Genomic DNA, 18,349 nt, shown 5'->3' with positions numbered 1-18,349 from the left:
TATTGAAAAAATTCTACCTCAGCACTAAAACTCAAAATGGAATAGCTCTTGGCAAACTACTGCTTTATAAGATAGAGTAACAAAGATTTGGGCACAACCTCAGAGCTGCAATTCCACACACCATGGAATCACTCAGGACAAGCAGAGCCTGAGGACTGCTGTTCTGCACACCATGGAGTAGAGAACACTATACCTTCACAAAAAGTTTGCTTTCTCATACATTCTCCCAACCTGGCTCCCACAGCCCCCCAGAAAAGTTTTAACTGTTTTCCTTGTCAAACCTCCTTTTTTTTTTTAAGAGAGAGAGAGAGAGAAAAGAGAGAGAATTTTTTAATATTTATTTTTCAGTTTTTGGTGGACGTGACATCTTTATTTTATTTTTATGTGGTGCTGAGGATGGAACCCAGTACCCCGCGCCTACCAGGCGAGCGCGTTACCGCTGGAGCCACATCCCCAGCCCTCGTCAAACCTTCTTAATGCTTACATTAAGAAAGGAAATGCTAATCAGAGGAGCAGATAGACTCCGCAGCATCGTCTTTCTCCTGATCACCATCTGCCTAGTGCCTTTTTCCCGTCTGTCCACTGCTTTTCACCTCACATGGCCTTGGCCAACTTCAGCCCACTTCCTACACCGCCAGGGTTCATACTCACAAGGAGGCAGCTCCGCTGAGCCAGTGACACCCTTAGCCTGGCAGGAGGAGGGCAGGGAGGGAGCCCAGAGAGCAGCGTGCTCCAGGACCCAGTCCTGGTTGGCCTCAGAGATAGCTCCCAGGCTTCCTTCCCGAGCTTCCCATGGCTGTCCTTCTCCCCAGCCTCTCACGCCAGGCTGCCTAGCCCCTCCCCACAATGTTCCCCGGCTCTCTGGCCAGTTCATTTCTTCTGACTTCAGTTCCACTGAGCATAGTTACCAATGCTTCTCTTAAATAATGGAGTGTTCTCTCTAGACACCCTGTTATACCACTGAAGTAGGCCTTAAATTAGGGGCAAGAATGTCTAACTTGAGCTGGGGTTGTAGCTCAGATGTATGAGTGCCTACCTTGCATGTGTGAGACACCAGGTTCGATCCTCAGCACCACATAAAAAAATAAATAAAATAAAGGTATTGTTCATTTACAACTAAATATACATGTATAATCATTATTATTTTCTTTTAACAATGTCCACCTTGAAATCCATTGGTCACTAGTGAGCAGAGTGGCGGCACTGTCCTGACTCATCTGCACACCTGGCCTGGGTGGTAAGAGGTTCAGAGATCTCAGCTTCCACCATCCATTCCACTCTCTCTGTTCACTTTGTACCTATTTTCATTTTTTAAAGTTTAAATGGCATCCCACAAACATTGCATACCTTTTCAAACTCAAAATCCACCCTCTCCAAGTGAGTTCCAGCCTGGCTGAGAACAGTGGGTGGCATTTGTGCCACCAGGCAGGGTAGATTCACCTGCTAACAGGTGACAAGAAGGGCCATGTGATTGCCACACCAAACTCACGAGGAGTGCTGGCACCCCCTTATTCATCTAAGCATCACTGTGAGGGAGGCACCACCTGATCCCTGTCTCAGCAGGGAGAAAACTGTGGACCAGGTCCCAGGCTGGCTGTGTAAACCTGGGCTCTGCTGGGCCGCCTGAGTGGCCTTACTACTGGGAGCAGCAAAAACTGTCTTGTGGTGGGCTTTTCTAGAGATCCTCACCATCATTGTTCTTATTAATAAGATATTAGCAAAAATTTCTGCAAAGAACTCAATATGGTTTGAAACTTTCTATTTTCTGTAAGGACTAAGTTGCTCTTTCATGCAAAAGCTAAATATACCAGCAAACTCAGTGATGAACAAAAAAATTTAGCACTTCTGCTTTTTTTAAAATTTTTTTCAGTTGTACCTGAAAACAATATCTTTATTTTTTATTTATTTGTTTTATAATGTGGTGCTGAGGATTGGACCCAGGGCCTCACGCGTGTAAGGCAAGTGCTGTAACTGAGCCTCAAACCCAACTTCTGCTTTCTATGGTAAAAACTTGTGAAACCTCTGTCCAGCCTAGAAATATGGGACAAAGTGTAACTGTTATGTACCCACTGACTGACATGATCCACCCCACTGAGTATAAAGTTTAGAGAATTTCCAGACTTGGGGTCCAGAGATTTTTAGACAATAGCCATTCTGGACTGCTGCAGCTAATAAGCCCGCTTCCTGCTAGTTCCTCATCTGTCCTGCTTCAGCCTGACCAGCCCCATGTCCTGATGCTAGACCGTCAGCCTTGGTCTGGCTCCACCATGGGATGCGGACAGCAGACACACCAGGTTCTGTCACCTAGGAGCAGCAGCTTGTGCTGTCACTCTGTGCTGTCCCCGAGAGCCTGGTTTCCAGGGAGTCACAGATGAGGGCTGTGGTGAGAACACATGGTTGGTAACCCTGCTCAGAGTTGTTGGAATGCAGCCCTCTTCAGCAAGGACAAGGAGCTGACCACCGCAGGGTGGTGCCCAGGACAGTGGGTTCCCCTGAGCACAGGTGTCCATGACTGAACAAGAAGACAGAATTTCATCAGACAAGCTTTGCAAGGCCCAAAGGGTGCTTCCACCCACCTCGTGCCTTCTCATGGATAGCTGCTCACCAACTGGAACGAGAGGCTCCCGCTTATGCAGGCTTCACTCAGGAAGACCTGAGGCACTTTCCTGCGGCTGTGAAGGCTCCAATTTGTTGGGATGAAAACCCCATTTTACTTGAAAATTCCTTGTGAATGCATGCTCAGCATCACTGTGTTCATACAGACCAAAGAAACTACTTGTTCAGGAACGTTTTAATATTTTTATTTTATTCACCACAAACACATCTAAACACAATGTAAACCAAAAGCCACACATGAAGCACATTTCAGTTTCAGACCACACTGTAGGAAGGGCGCTTAGGGCCCTGAGATGGTGCCACAGCTTCTGCCTGGCCTGCAAGGCCCCAGCCCCCCGGCAATCCCACAGGAGCTGGGTGTAGAATGATCCCGGGCTCAAGCAGGCCACCTTGAGTGGGGAGGGGCCATCTGCACAGACCCTGCGAGGTGGTGCTCCAGTGCCTCACTGCTGCCTGACATCTGCATGTGGCCTCTCCAGCCCCGATGTACAGCTGTGTCTGAGCAGATTGAACCTGTCTGCTGTGTGTCCTGAGCATCCCCATGTGAGGTGGTGAGAGTCCTCCTGGGAAACTCTGGTAACTTACTCACAGTTGATCTTAGGAGTGAGGAGGCTCCACTGCAGACTGGGAAGAAGATCAGTAAGAGTTAGCAGTGGAAGAACTGCTTCCCCTCCTCTCTGCCCTATCATACGCTATCAGCCTCATCTCCCGGACAACAGTGAATTAATCAAACCCAGAAAAGCTCCTCTGAAGTCGAGGTGAGCACAGATCAGGAGCTGCTGACCATGCCCTCTGTGCAACCTCTTTTCCAATGTGTTTTTCTTCCCAGGGAATCCGCAGTCATGTGTTACAAAGGGGAAGGGCGCACACTGACAGACAAATGGACAGGGGTCCCTGCCCCCAGTGCGCATCACTCATACCAGCAGGGACCCTGGTCGGACACTGTGATGTTCACTTCTGCTCACTCAAGAGTGTCCACCAGTGCAGGCAGAAGTCCACCCCAAGCTCAGGACACCAACAAGGTCAAGAGGGGCTGGTGTCCAGCAACTGACTGCTGTGTCGTCATCCCTGAGTGAACAAGCTGGGCACAGGTCTCCTCCTAGTGTGTCTGTCCCCACCCACAGTGGAAATCTGGACCCTCCACACCCTCTTGCAGTCCAGGACCCCATCCACGATGAAGGCTTGGATACTGGCCACCAGACATGGCCCCTGCGCCCTCACAGCATCTTCCGCACTAGGTCAGGGTCCACATGACACCTCTGGATTCCCCATTGTCACCTGGTGGTATCAGGCACCAGCAGAAGTCAGTGTCCCCAGCTCCCCACAGTTTGCATGCAGAGAGCAGCCAGCTGGAGTCCCTCTCCACTCCGCAGGGTCCCGCGTGAAAGCTGGGCCATCACTGAGGTAGCCTAGCCAGCATCGGGGTCCTTTTGTCGTGGTTCTTTTCACAGCACACCATGTAGACTCTGATCGGAGAAGAGCACACCTAACTGCATGTTTCTGAGCTTTCATTCAAGCCCAGCTCAGAAAAATGATCTCTCTATCTGTATTTTTGCATGATGCTATCAGTAGACCTTGACAAATGCTATAAAAACAGACACATACCAGCTACCACGCATTCCTGGAGGAAACCTGCTCGGTTTGAAGGAAGGGAGGGAGGGAGGGAGGGAGGGCTCAACAGCAGAGTGGTGCCCGCCCTTCCTTCCTCCTTCCCTGCCTCCCTCTCCTTGCCTAAAGCTCTTGGTAACCATGAGAACGCTCCTTGGAGGCCTACTAGGATCAGGCCCAGGACAGGTGGTATCCGGCTTGCCTCAGAGTGTGGTCACTGTTCCTCCGGCATCTGCTGGACTGCCCTTGCGTGCTCCTGGGAAGAAATGCTGTAGATAGGAGTCAAGCACATGTGGTTTCTGAGTGCAGAGTGTCTTCACAGTGGGGTCAGAACAGTTTAACTTTGTTCTTCGTGTGCGAATCTTGCACCCACCCTGGGGCAGGCTCCAGACCTGGATGAGCACTGGAGCAAACAGGGCTTTGCCTGTCTGAAGCTCATTCTGCAGATGCTTGGTCACCTTTGCTGCAGGTCAGTCCTTCTGGAGGTCAGGTCCAGCAGAGCAACTGGGCTTGCACTGGCTTTACGTATTCACTGAAAACCCAGTCACTGGAGCAGGGTTGTGGCTTACACAAACAGGAAACAGAAACCAGAGACGGTTGTTCTCATACAAAGGTTCCACTCACTCCAGAGGCAATTTCCTTTCGACCTGGGATCATAAAAGGAAAAGCCAGAGGGCCCTCCACTGGCAAGAGCAGGAGCCACAGCAAATCTGTTTCCTACTTATAAATGCCCTTTTAACGTTCAATAGCTCTCATAGGAACTGTGGAGGGCACAACTGTCTTTCATTCAGAGAAATAGCTGCAGAAAGTATGTCATTTTTTATCAATATTTTCCTTTAATACGTGCTATTTCCTGTGGACCTCCAAGGCTGTTTGAGTGGTCACACTATCAGAGTATTTTCTATCCCTGCAGTTTTCTCTTAATAGGGCAAGATAGGATCGTTGTCTAAATATTTATTTTTTAGTTGTAGATGGACACAATACCTTTGTTTTATTTACTTATTTTTATGTGGTGCTGAGGATCGAACCCAGGGCCTCACACACACTTAGGCAAGCGCTCTACCACTGAGCCACAACCCCAGCCACACCCCCCTCCGCCACAAGACAGGATCTCGAGACACTGATCTTGCTTTTCTTTTCTCTGCTTTCTTCCACGTGATTTTGTACTTGGTCAGAGCCAGCATCCACACCCTGACAAGCACCCTGAGCACTCATAACTGGCGGCATTTCATATGTCTCCTGGAAACTCGACACTATCCACAGGACACATAAGTGGGGACTAGACTGCCATGGAGAGGGAAGGCTGTACAGCTGGGAGGAAACCCAGAAGCAAGGGCAGACACTCTACTCCTTCTGTCTCTCCAACAGCAACGAGTTTCGGGAGGCAGAGGGACCCATGCCCAGACACTTGGCCAGTGTCTGTGGACTTTGCCCTGTTGCTGGAGCACCTCGGCTGGGTCCCTCCTGCCACGTAGTCGATTAATTGTTCTCTCGTATCTGTGAGCTTTGGACTTGCTATCATCAAGTCCCCTCCCAGAAGAAAGGCCACAGCATTGGCAACCTGGTGATTCAGAGGGGAATCTATGCCTAGTGCTTGGGTGAGTCAGAAGATTCAGGCACCAGGAAATGCCCATCTGGAGTTTAATTGAAGGAAAACCTTATTTGGTCCCGTTTCTCTTTTACCATCATCACAAGTAAACATCATTATTTGCTGATAATTCTAAGATTTTTAGTTGCTATACATCCATTTTAAGGTGGCCTTTAGGAGACCCCGAGTTATTTCCTTATTGCTCTGCATGGCTCTCTGCTAGAAGGCTGGAAAATAAAGTTACGCAAAGTGGACTGCAACATTAGCACTCTGGGCAGAGCCAATTTTGTGTGCCTCTTTTCCTTAAGCAGGCCCTAAATGAGAGTTAAATGGTCTGATTTGCCACAAAAAAAAAAAAAAAAAAAAAGGGGGGGAGGAGGAGTAAAAGGAAAAGTTTGGCCACAGCCAAACTCACCACAGCTGGACAGAAAAATCTGCTTCTGCATGGCCAGAGGAACCTACAGTCACTGACAGTGCATGGGACACAACATTCGGTCCGTGGTGATGGCTAGGTACCTGACTGGGGTGTGTCCAGTGGTGCTGGTGAGCCAGCTCTGTAGAAGAGGGTCAGAGTGTGCATAGTTTGTATTTGTAGTGTTTCTAACTTCTGTATTGTGTATTCTCCAGCCATGGCCAATTTCCAGTGGCCCAGCTGAGGACTTGGAACCAATTTGAGCAGCCCACAACACTGGCCTCCTGCAGCTATTGGTGTTTCTTCATGAGACTTCATCCTACCAGTCTTGACAGGAGTGTTCCCAAATGCCAGAGTGTCGAATAGTGGGATTTTCCAAGCTATACAAATGATGGCCACCTGCCACAGAGCCTCTCCCAAGGGCTGCAGCTGGGAGCCTAATAAATCACAGATGGCAGGACCATGGGTCAAGCCACATGGCACTTCCCAGGCAATTTTGTCAGCAGAAATTTATTGCTTTTTTGATGGAATTTAAAAAGCCAGACTCAATAGGAAGGCAGCATTTTTAATGTATCTGAGTTGTAGCAAGCTGTTGTGATAAAAGTACTACATGATATTGTAAAATTTAATTCTGGTTTGGTTATGAGCATAAAAATGATAACATGGTTAATGTCCACACTAAACATCCTTCCAATAAAATTTGGAAAAAAAGAAGTTAAAGTAAATTCAATTAGCAGGGGTCCTCATGACATGAGAAACTGGGGAAAGTTGTCAAAACAAATGATTCAGGGCTCTTGGAAGTATAATATACTATGGTATAACCTTATAATGATGTATAAGGTATATGTGGAAAAGGTAAAATCAGAACACAAAAACAGCTGATGATTTCAGATGAAACTTCAGCTCCATCTAAGGCTATGGTAGCATGACAGAAAGGGGAGATTTTAGCCAGGAGCCTGAAGTCATCTGAGAACCAGGCTGGTTGACGCCCACAGTGTCCTGGAGAATGAGTCTGCATGAGACCAGAATTTATTTCAGTGCGTGAAGGAACCAGAGGCAGCCAAGCTCAGAGCTCCTGACTTTCAGTGGTGAGAAGCAGTTCCCAGCCTAGTAACTGCCTCTTCCTTTCCCTGTCTTCAGCTCACTCTCAGGTGTTGAGGTCCACCTCCATGTGTGTGTAAGCAAGAATGTCAAAAAGTCAACAAGTTTGCCTCTTGTTTCTACATATTTTCTTGTCTTTTCTCCAACATAAAACCTAGGGCAATGTAAATGACATGAGCCAGCAGTGAGCAGGGTGTTGCTGAAGGTCTCATATTTAGGACTAGGTAAAGAAAATGTACAGCAGCTGGCAGCTGCTCTGTTGAAATCATTCTTCCTTGAAGGACTTCTCTACTATGCTCTAGTGAGAGGGAATGAAAAATGGCAAAAGCCAGAGTAAGGAACATCTTCAGGTTAGGAAATGAAAGCCAACTAACTGCATGTTTTATAAACATCTTGGAAGAACTTGGAGGCAAAGCAACCCAAGGAAGAGGCAGAGGAGGCTAACTCGTTGCTGAGACCAGAGAAGTTGACTAGCAGCTCAGCTGAGTAGCCACTAAGGAGACATGACTTTCAGCTGCAGCTTCAACAAGAGTGCTGTGCCCACTGGTGCACACACTCTGCTTCTTGGAGATGCAGATGCCTAAGATAAAGTCAGAACACAGAAACTTAGCTTAGCTTCTACATTCAGATGAAACCTCAGCTCCATTAAAGGCTACGGTAGCAAGGTAGAGGATTTAGGAAGTTAACAAGTATGAGGAACTTTTGTTTTATAGGAGGAACAATTCGAGAAATGGCCTGAAATTACCACAAATTTGGGGGGGAGGGGCCTATAGGAAAACCTTGAAGAGCAAGGCAAATCATGGTTTCCTGATAGGAGATCCCAAAGCTCCACTGTTTCCTGATGTCAAACCTACCTGAATGCTCATTTCCACACTGTATAAATACCTACTCAGTGTCTTTGACACCCACTGGAAGCAGTGGAAAAATGAGTCTGGAAAATGCGTCTGCCCGAGACTGTGCCTACAATTTTTACCATCATAAAGTCCTTGTAAAGAACTCTTGACTCGGGGCTGGGGATGTGGCTCAAGCGGTAGCGCGCTCGCCTGGTATGCGTGCGGCCCGGGTTCGATCCTCAGCACCACATAACAAACGAAGATGTTGTGTCTGCCAAAAAATAAATAATAAATACTTCTCTCTCTCTCTAAAAAAAAAAAAGAACTCTTGACTCCTCATAACTGGTGGTATCTTATGTTTCATGGCAAATTTACACTAGATAATTCCATTGCTTACATGACATATGTCTTAAAAATCTAAAATAATAATAGCTAATCCAGATATATGTTTATTTCTCTTTCACACAAAAGAAATTCAGAAAATGTAGTCTGGACGTTGGCAGGCCCAAAGCATGATGGGTCCAGAAACTCATCAGGCCCCCAGATCTCGGACTTGTGGTCTCCATCCTTAAGGTCAGCTCAGGCCCAAGACAGTTGGTGGAGAGCCAGATCTTATAGCCACATTCCAGGAGGAAGGGCATCTCTCCGCTTAAGTAGAATTTCTTTTTCTAAAAATATTTTTTAGTTGTAAATGGATCTTTTTTAAAATTTATTTTTATTTATTATATACAGTGCTGAGGATCAAACCCAGGGCCTCACACCAGGCAAGCGCTCTACCACTGAGCCACAACTCCATCCCTCTTAAGTAGAATTTCTGGAAGTGTCACACCTAAATGCAAAAAGAGAGTGAAGTTGTACCAACAGATGCACAGTGAGTCCAAGAGGAGGGGAGAGAGGAAAGGTCAGAAGGAGTGAAGAAACAGTGCTCTAAACTTCTAAAATGTGAAGGAAAACAATGATCTACATATCTAAGAATCTCAACACCTCGACATTGTATCCTTCAGTGGGATAAACTCAGAAATTCACACCTAGACATATCATAACCAAACTGCTGAAAGCCAAAACAAAGAATCTGAAAACAACGAGAATGGCTATAAGAGAGGCTATCGGTGGGAGCTCAATAAGGTTGCCAGTGTGTTTCTTATCAAAAACCATGCAGGCCAGAGGCACGGAGAGACGCATCCACACTGTTCATGGTAGAAGACTGCCTTTCCAGAACTCCACAGTGCCTCGTGGCCTTAGCTCTCGACACCCCAATTCACCTCTGGCCCATCCCTGCCACTCATCCACAAATGGGTGACCAGATCATGTGTTGACTTTCTCTCCTTACTCCCTGCAGCACATGGCTCCTGGCTTAAATCTCCCTTTTTTGTGATGCTACCATAGCCTTAGATGGAGCTGAAGCTTCATCTGAATGTACAAGCTGACCCTCTGTTCATGTGGTCAGCAACTTATGGCCTCTTCCTGTGGGTGGTTGGTCTCCTGCCAGAGCCCTTCTGCTACCTGCTTCCCCCCACATCTACATCCCCAAGTTCCCTTCAAAGTTTGCTCATTTGACTCCAGAGCCTGGAACTTCATGCTTTTCCCAGTAGAATGAGGTCAGGCAACCCCATGAAGCAGTGGACAATCATGACAGGTAAGAGACCAGGGAGCCACAAGCAGTCTCAGGGCCAACCCGGCCTCTGGAAGTCCTGCTGTGTCAGAGGACTGAGGAGGACACCTACACCTCAAGTCCCACTTTCAGCACCCTGTCCCTGAGATCTGAGGACCTGGGAGAGGGCTCGAGGATTCCAGGGTCCATGGTATCTGAGTTAGACACCATCCTCTTTGGGGGGAGAAAGCCAGGTAGGGAGTCAGGACCTGGCTCAGGGTGGGGCCCTGCTGGCCGCGTGCTCACTGTCTGATACGGTGAATGTGCAGGCTTTGTCTGCCACGAGGCTTAGGCAGACAAAGGTCCCTTTTGGTCCTAACAATCTACTGCTCATTTATTTCATTGCTTGGATCTCACCTAAAGCAACATTAAAGCAGGATAAGCATGTCACACTGGAAATAATATAATTTTGATGAACTAACATTGATGCCATCATATCTGATGTGACTTCAAAGTCTGAACTTGATCCCAGCATGTCAGGAGGACTTGAGCTATTTGGATCCAGCATTTCCATCTGGGATTAGCAGCCTGTCTGCTGCATGTCTCTCCCTACCTTTCCTATAGTTGAGACAGGCTTTCATGGCTCCTGAAAAACTTTCTTCTTCCTTCAGAGAGCTTTTAGTTTCTATGGGGAACTGGGATTTTTTTTTTTTTTTTTTAAGCAGAGGGGGGCTGAGCTGAGATTTAAATAACTGAAAGAAATCACAAGATGCCATGATGGTCTAGCGAGCAATAAGGACAATACACCCCAGGAGGGTGGGAGCAGAGGGGGCACTTGACATAGCTGGTCAATAGGTGTTTTGCAGGAAGGACAGACCAGCAGGCCTGGAGCACAAAGCCTGGTCCCACCTGGACCCACCCCTGGCTGCTCCATGTGCCTCCCAGAGGTAGGAAACAGGTTTAGGAAGGTTATGGGCCCAAGAGGCATCCGCTGGAATGCAGATGCTAGTTTCACTGTTGCTCCTTGCGCATGTTGTGCATGGGACAGGGAGCTGAAAGTGGAGTCATACTCAGGTCTAGGCATCAGAGTGGGGATGAGCTGCAGTTGGGTGGCCATGGGGTCTTCACATTGGCCTTCCTGTTCCAACCGCACACATTCCATGTTGACAATTGCTAGGCACCTGGGTGTACAGCCCTGAAATCCTATTCTAACCAAGAGATGAAAGACATAAGCAAATGGCATGCTGAACCTAGCCTTCTCCTGTCTTTGACTTCACCCTGGCTGCCCACTGGTGTCTGAGCCCACAGACTGTACTACTTGCTGCCCTTCCAGGAGCAGCTGTCACTGCATCGCCCCCTGCACATGTGTGCACTCACAGTGCTCACTGCCTGCTTTCTCACCTAGTATTGCCATCCATGTTGCAGAGGGTGGAATTCCCAAAGATCAGGGATTCTTCCTTTGGAGTGGCACAGGTGGTGATTTGGTTCTTTTTCCTTTTCTTCCTTTTTTTTTTTTTTTGGCAGGGGATGGCCAGACCTGGGAATTAAACATTGAATCCGGTGACTCACTTACTATTGCAGTATTATTGCTGCATAGAATAAAGTGGTCTTCACGCATTGCACGAAGACCCCACCAGATATACTACGCTCCGTGTTCCAAAGGGGAAGTGCAGGATGAGTGAGCCTGTAGGGGATGAAGTCCAGAGAGTCCCAAGGGCAAGGGTGCACAGGGAAGGCCAGCATGCTGAGTTCAGGGAGGCATGAACCACTAGGTGCTTGTACCCAGCAACCACCTGCTCACTGCCATGAGACCTCACTGTGGCAGCAACCACTAGTTCAAATATCTCCAACTCCTTGGATACTGTCAAGAGTAGACTGCCTTAAAGAAAAAAACAAAACAAAACAAAACGTTTTTCCCAAATATGTAAATGTGTTAAATGAGTCAAATGCCCCAAATATGTGGTATGTGGGCATCTCTTTTCTGCTCATCATGTCCCTGAGCCACTTCTCCAACACCCCAGTGGCACCACAAGTCTAGCCTTTTTCTTTCCTCTATGAGTGCTTTCCTCTCCATCCTTTGGTGACAGTCCAGGGGTCACCAAACATATTAATCTTTACCAGGGCACCCAAGTACTGTAGCAAAAGACTCACTGGATGTGAGTCCATCTGAACCTGCCTGAACCACCTCTGAGTTCCTGTGGTTACTTTGTAGGTGTCTACTCTTGCTCTGTGGGCTCACACTATTACTTTGCTCCTGCTATTACTTTGCAGGCTATTGTGCTTTGTGGGTTCTGTTGTTAAATCGTGGCTTTCTTGTACTTCTGGTGTTATTTTATAAACTATTGTTATTTTGTGAGTTTCTGAAATTATTTTGGCTCCTCAACACAGCCAACAGATTTCCTTCATAAGGAATTGTGTGGATGCTAGCAAATTAGATTAACATATATACAGATGGTCCCCAACTTACAAGATGGCACTTACATGACATTTGACTTTAGTATGATGTGAAAGTACAGCCATGCTTCTGTTCCTCACTTCCAGTACACTATTTGATAAGTCACATGAGATATTTAACACTTTTAAAGTAAGATTTGTGAGAGATGACTGTGCCTGACTGTAAGCTGTTGTAAATGTTCTGAGCACGTTTAAGGTGGGCTGGGCTAAGGCACGACATTTGGCGGGTTGAGTGTATTAAATGCATTTCTGAGTCACAATATTCTAAACTTATATGGGTTTATGGGGATAAAACGCCACGCAAGCTAAGGACTACCTGTGTTTTTTGGCCCCATTGTGGTAGCAGAATCTTGGCTTGCCAATATCTAATCAACTCGACAAGCAGTTAACCTTGATCCAATAGTCCCAACTACAGAGGTTTACTTGCAAATACACTTCCACTACAAACAAGAAAAAATACAGTCGATGGGCACTGTGTGAAGGAAAGGAAGAAGGGGAAGGGCGGTGTAAGCAATACTGCCCACTTCGCCCATGATCGGTTTTACATTACTTTTAAAGTAGCCAAAAATCAGTATTAGATACTGATCAGAAATGACTTACAGAATCATTTTCAAATATGAATACTTACCTTCCTGCAATGCGTTCCACATACAAAAACTCATTCTGAAAGGGAAGACACTAAAATTGAACGTGCATATTTGCTTACTACACACGAGACACTTTCAGGTGTTTTGCACGGCGCTTGCACACGCACAAAGCAATCCCCGAGCAGCAGGCCTTCTCTCCCCGCCCTGCGGGCTCCGCAAGGCAAGTCCGGCCGCCGGGAGGGCCGCGCTCACACGCCCACACGCCCACGTACGCCCGGCGACGCGCTGAAGCTCGGCAGTTCCCTGGCTNCGGGTGCGACGCAGTCGGTGCGCACTGAGGCTGTCGCGTCGGGTGAGGCCAGGCAAGTGCGGAGAGGACCACAGGTGGGCTAGGGGCCGGGGTCTGCCAGCGGGGAGGGGGTGGCCAGGTATGGAGAAGTCGTAGGCCCGCCAGTGGGGAGGGGATCGCCGGGTAGGCAGGGGCCATGGGCCCGCCAGTCGGCAGAGGACCGCTAGGAGGGAGAGGACCGCCAGGTGGGACTGAGCCTGGGGCCCGCAGTGGGGAGGGGACCGCCAGGTGGGACCGGAACCTTGGGGATCGCCAGTGGGGAGGGGATCGCCAGGTGGGACCGGAGCTGTGGGGCCCATCAGTGGGGAGGGCATCGCCAGGTGGGGAGAAGTCGTGGGGTCCGCCAGTGACAAGGGGACCTTCAGGTGGGGAGGGATCGCCAGGTGGGACCAGGCCCTTGGCCGCCGGTAGGGCGGTGCACTGCTGGGCCTGCCCTCGGTTGACCTGCCATAGGTGCTCACCTAGTCCCCACCTAGCTCCAAGGCGTCCTCTGCCGGTCCTTGCTTTGTCTGCCTCCCCCTGGACCCAGAGAGAGCTGCTCTGCAAACCTAGGCCTCTCCCTGATCTCTTGAGTTCCTGTGCACCTTCTCTGTGACATATGCCTGGGAATGACCCCGTTCTCCTTCACGCCACTGTGTACCTGCCTACTTTTTTTCTTGCAGGTGGTACTTGAGAATTGTGTATCCTTCCCTTCACAGCTCATTTTGGCCTTTCTTCACTTGGATTCCATCTCTATCCCAGGGCCTATTCAGACTCACCTTGAACTAGGAGTCTGAAGAACTGTCTTCAATGAAGTTCTCTCTTTTTGCCTGTTCCCAGTTCTTTTACTATCTAATCAGAAAAGACCTGATTTCTCTTTCATACCGCTTTTCCCCTCCTTTTCCGTGAAGCATCAGTAATTATCTTTCAGACCTTGTTGGAGTGAATCCCACTTTTGACTCTCAGCCTCTAATTTGCAATGTTTTGATGTACTCTCCGAATCAAATTTGTTCACACTTACAAACCAACGTTTGACCCAAAATTGTTTGATCTTATTTGGAAACATCATAAGAAAACGCAATGAAGAAAAATAGAATGCTTATCAAATTGAAGACCAGTTATTCCTTCTTATTTCAGAACAATGAAAAATAAGAAGGGGGAAAGTAAGTTCCTATACTAACTTCTTTTTCTGAATTTGAATAGCAACTGCCTTGCTATTTTGTTTATTGTGTATACTATTATAGCTCTTGCTTAACAGTTCTTATTGTTTTTAAAGCCCCACTTAATAGTTGCATTAAGTACTATTTTCATCTAGCTTAAATAAGGAGACACATGTGGCTTGTTAAAATGTATTAGGGTTTTGTTTTCCTTGTCTTAGTACTGTTACATTTAAATGAATCATTACTTTAGATCATGTTGGTGACGTGTCACATAAGTTAAAAAAAAATTCTTGTAAATATATGGCATCTTTTACTAAGGTTTTCAGGAACTGCTTTTATAAACATAGTGGCTGAGAGCATGCATTCTAGAGCTAGAGCCCCTAATTTTGAATCCTGTTCCCCCAAACTCTTTGCCTTGGTGTTCTCATATACAGAAGAGAACTAAACCTGTAAAGTGAGAATGACATTTCCTATCTTGTTGGGTAGTATGACAACTAAATGAGCTAATGCCTGTAAATTGTTTAGATTGATGTCTACCCCATACTAATCTCTGGTAAATGTTATCATCACTAGTCTTATCAGTTAGGAAAACCTATGCTTATAGAAGAAAAGACATTTCTTGGTTCAGATTCTTTCATGCCAGGAATTTCCACTGAGAAATGTATTTCATAAAGTCCTGTTCTGCAGTACTCCACTCTCATGTCCTGCCATATTAAACAGGAGGTTTAAAATAGTTCAGCCCCATATGCTCTCTGACATAGTTAGCATAAGATGTGCTTAAAGATTGCATGTTATACAAGCTTTGTAGACTTGTATACAACTGAGTAGACTCTGAATAGTCACTCTTTTATTTTGTATTAATTTTCAGAAATAATTTCCAGTTTTAATTTTTGTATTTGCAAATTCTCAAAGGTAATTTTAATTAAAATAAACTTGTGAAGCTCTAGCAATTCACATTTTTTAGCTGTACAGATAAATTCCTGAACAAAGTTGTAGGGTATCATTCTAAAAATTAAGTAGCTTGTTTTCTGATTTGTAAAATCAGTTGCTCAGATTGGGAGTATTTTTGAAAACTTGAGATGTGGGCCTCTTAAATTGCAACTTCTCTTTTTTGCATTTCCCAGTGACCTACTTATTTGTTACTTTTTAAAAAAAAAAAAAAATCTGTTTAGTCCTTAAACTATATAAATTTAAAATAAAGCTCAGGATAATCCAGAGATTTTACCATTACAAATTTATGAAATACACACACCTGCTGAAGAGTTAATTTTTTTCTCTGTTGAAAAATCTGGGGCATGGGCTTGTTTATTTCCCATGGTCCATTAGCTTCATTGCACTACTGGCCAATCCAAAACAGGAAGGAAGGAAAGAATCACTTAACTGCTGAAAAATTCACTCCAAATCATATTAATTTCTTCCCAAGTTGTTATAATCAAAATTGTAATATGGGTAGAGGTGTTTTTAAAAAGGTTATTTTATTGGACACACCACACTGGCTGTTTGTGTGTTTTGCTAGAGTTAGCACCCAGGGCCTCACACGTGCCAGTCAATGCTCTAACACTGTGCCACATCCCCAGCCAACACTGGCTGTTTACATAAATGTTATAGTCATTTTTTGAAGCCAGAAAATAAGTGTGCTCATTGGGGAACAGGCATAGCCTACACAGGTTAACTTTAAGGAAATTTGTTAGCTGAGGACACAGGTCTGCACAGGACACTGATAAGAGTCTGATGCCTGTGGAGCTCTTTTGCCTGTCTGCTTTCTCCATTTAGATCTATACTATCTATCTTTTACCTGTCTTCCTTCTCCATATAGATCTATCCTTAGATCTGTTTAGATCTAAGCCCTAGGGGGGTATCATTCTTTTAACAACACTGTTCACCTTGACACATTGCTCAAAAACATAGTTACCCAGAGTCTTTTGACCCTCTGAATTTGTCTCAGTTGTGTCACATGTATCCTGATCTTAAGTTTCCCCTCACCATCCCTGTGACTGATACTTCTTTCCTTGCCTCTCCATTCATATGAAATTGACCAGGCTTGAAGGCTAAGCCCATGTCCTCCCTGGAACCTTCCTGGCTGACCTTCCTTCCGTAGTCACTACTATTTTACATGGTTAAATTTCTTTTAGTTGTTCCCTCTTTACCATTTCTTTGTTTTCCATGTTATAAGATCTCCTGGATATACAGGTAAACACATGCTTGATGTTACATATGTATGCTTTGGGTTTTTGTTGTTGTTGTTGTTTTGTGTGAATATAGTTTTTGTTTTTGTTTTTTTAGTTCCTCAGTTGCATGGTACACCTTAAGGGCATGGACACCCATTACTATAATATTTAGTGAGTGACAAGTGTTTGTCATGAAGTGACCCTTTTTATGGTTATTTCAGGGTCACCACCGGATTTTCTTTTGAATCCATGGTTCCATTGTGATATTGAGAGGTACTTTGGGAGTTTTCAGAGATTGTCAAACAGCTTTGTTTTTGTAGTGTACATTTGATGATACTGAAGTTGTCATGTAAAGTAGACATTCCTTCTTCAGGGCCCTTCCATCTCTTGGGGGGTGTCCTCTGGCCCATATCTCAATATAGATATATTGTGGATCATAAGATAACTCTGGATTGATTGGACATGAATGGTGGCCTTCACATTTGGAATGATCCATAGCTATGAAGCAGATCTGTAAGACAAGGCTTACCACAGTGGTGCTGAGATTTAAAGAATGTTTTAAAATGATCTTCTAAAGCAAGAATTCAATCAATATATGCCTGAAAAGGGTGTGTCCAGGCTATAAATTATCTTAGCAAGGTTTCATGATCCTCTCGTAAGGAAGAATTATTTAAATGCATATTTTATACCAGTACAGGAATTGGGTGCTTGGAGTTGACCCAGGGATAATGGTGATGTTTATGTAATTTCCTTACTAATTCTTTTGTGTCTTCTAAGTTAGCATAAATGCCCATTTGATAGCCTGGATTGTTAGTTACACTACATGTAGTTTGGACTCAGTCTTTCAAGAACTCTCTCTGATATAATATGCTATGTCGTGAAATGCTCCAAGCCTACTTTGATTTTTGGTTGTGTGTGTGTGTGTGTGTGTGTGTGTGTGTGTGTATGTGTTTTCCAGTGTTGGGGAATCAAACACAGGGCCTCATGAGTACTAGTCAAATGCTGCACCCCAGCCCTTGCCAATCTACTTTGGATACAAGATTCATAGATGCTGCTCAGCTGAAATGAATTTTGTGTAAGTCTTTGGCTTCCTGGTGTAGCTAAACTAAAATATGTCTGCTTTTGAACATCTACTGTGTTGGCTTCTTTACAGTGTTTTTCCTCTCCGTCAAACATGTCTTTCTTAAAATGCATGCTTCTCTTAGCTTTCCGCCTTTCCCAATCCCCCGACTCTTCCTTGAGTTTCTCTCTTGACTCATCTCAAGCCACTGTCCCTCACCTGTTGGTGTTTCTTGAGTTCTCTCCTTGGTGGTCTTGATTTCTACACTGCCTACTCTACGATGTTATTTCCATGACTTCAATTGCTCTGAATGCTGGTAATTTTCCTATATTTCTCTCTAACCTAACTTTTTTTTTCTGGTCTATTAATTAATTAATTCAGTAAATAGATATTTGAACTCTTGCCATGTGCCTGGCATTGTTCAGGGTAATTGGGATACAGAACTGAAAAAGACCTCATTCGCTTTTAGGAAAATAAATACATGAGTAATTTTAGACAGCCCTTGTTGGGATGTAGACACCAGGCAATGCTGAGACCTGTGAGGTGGGGAGAAGTTTTCCCGAGTGGTCGGGGAAGCCTTTGTGGGGAGGTAACATTTCAAATCCCCAGTTCCTAGCCCTGTCTGTGCAGAGAATCACCCCTGTACCTTTAAAAGCTACTCACTCCTAGCCTTCCCCCCTAGGTACTCATACTTAATTGGTCTGAGAGGGACCAAGCACTTCACAAACTGATGTTAATGCATAGCAGTATTTGAAAACCACTGATTACCAGAAAGGGAATTCCAGTCAGTGACGTAGCCGGTATTCCAGATCTCACTCTCATCAAATTGTAAGCTTCTTAGAA

General features: G+C 45.6%; 1 protein-coding gene and 1 long non-coding RNA gene across 6 annotated transcripts in view; one reads left to right on the top strand and one right to left on the bottom strand.

The window, feature by feature from the left end:
* Nucleotides 1-2,779: 2,779 nt before the first annotated feature.
* Nucleotides 2,780-13,082, bottom strand: LOC107158198. Of its 3 annotated transcripts, none has more exons than XR_007343759.1 (5): nucleotides 12,832-13,078; nucleotides 11,543-11,628; nucleotides 11,151-11,286; nucleotides 4,598-4,788; nucleotides 2,780-4,493 (listed from the first exon to the last, which is right to left on the bottom strand). It is a non-coding gene; the product is annotated as an uncharacterized LOC107158198 (long non-coding RNA). The 3 variants fall into 3 exon arrangements; XR_007343758.1 differs by having other exon boundaries at nucleotides 4,617-4,788; nucleotides 12,832-13,072; XR_001505592.2 differs by having other exon boundaries at nucleotides 2,780-4,788; nucleotides 12,832-13,082.
* Nucleotides 13,083-13,086: 4 nt separating this feature from the next.
* Nucleotides 13,087-18,349, top strand: part of Fbxo25 (F-box protein 25) — a 51,713-nt gene continuing 46,450 nt past the window's right edge. The window contains exon 1 of one of the 3 annotated variants that reach the window (XM_048792834.1): nucleotides 13,087-13,152. The gene's annotated coding sequence lies outside the window, so the exon portion shown is untranslated. Of the gene's footprint in view, nucleotides 13,175-13,550; nucleotides 14,282-18,349 lie in introns of those variants that run through there. The other 2 variants (XM_048792827.1, XM_048792828.1) reach the window with 2 other exon arrangements.

This window comes from Marmota marmota, unplaced genomic scaffold (assembly GCF_001458135.2).
Source record: "Marmota marmota marmota unplaced genomic scaffold, marMar, whole genome shotgun sequence".
Lineage (NCBI taxonomy): Eukaryota > Metazoa > Chordata > Mammalia > Rodentia > Sciuridae > Marmota > Marmota marmota.
This window is presented reverse-complemented; position numbering and strand designations above follow the sequence as displayed.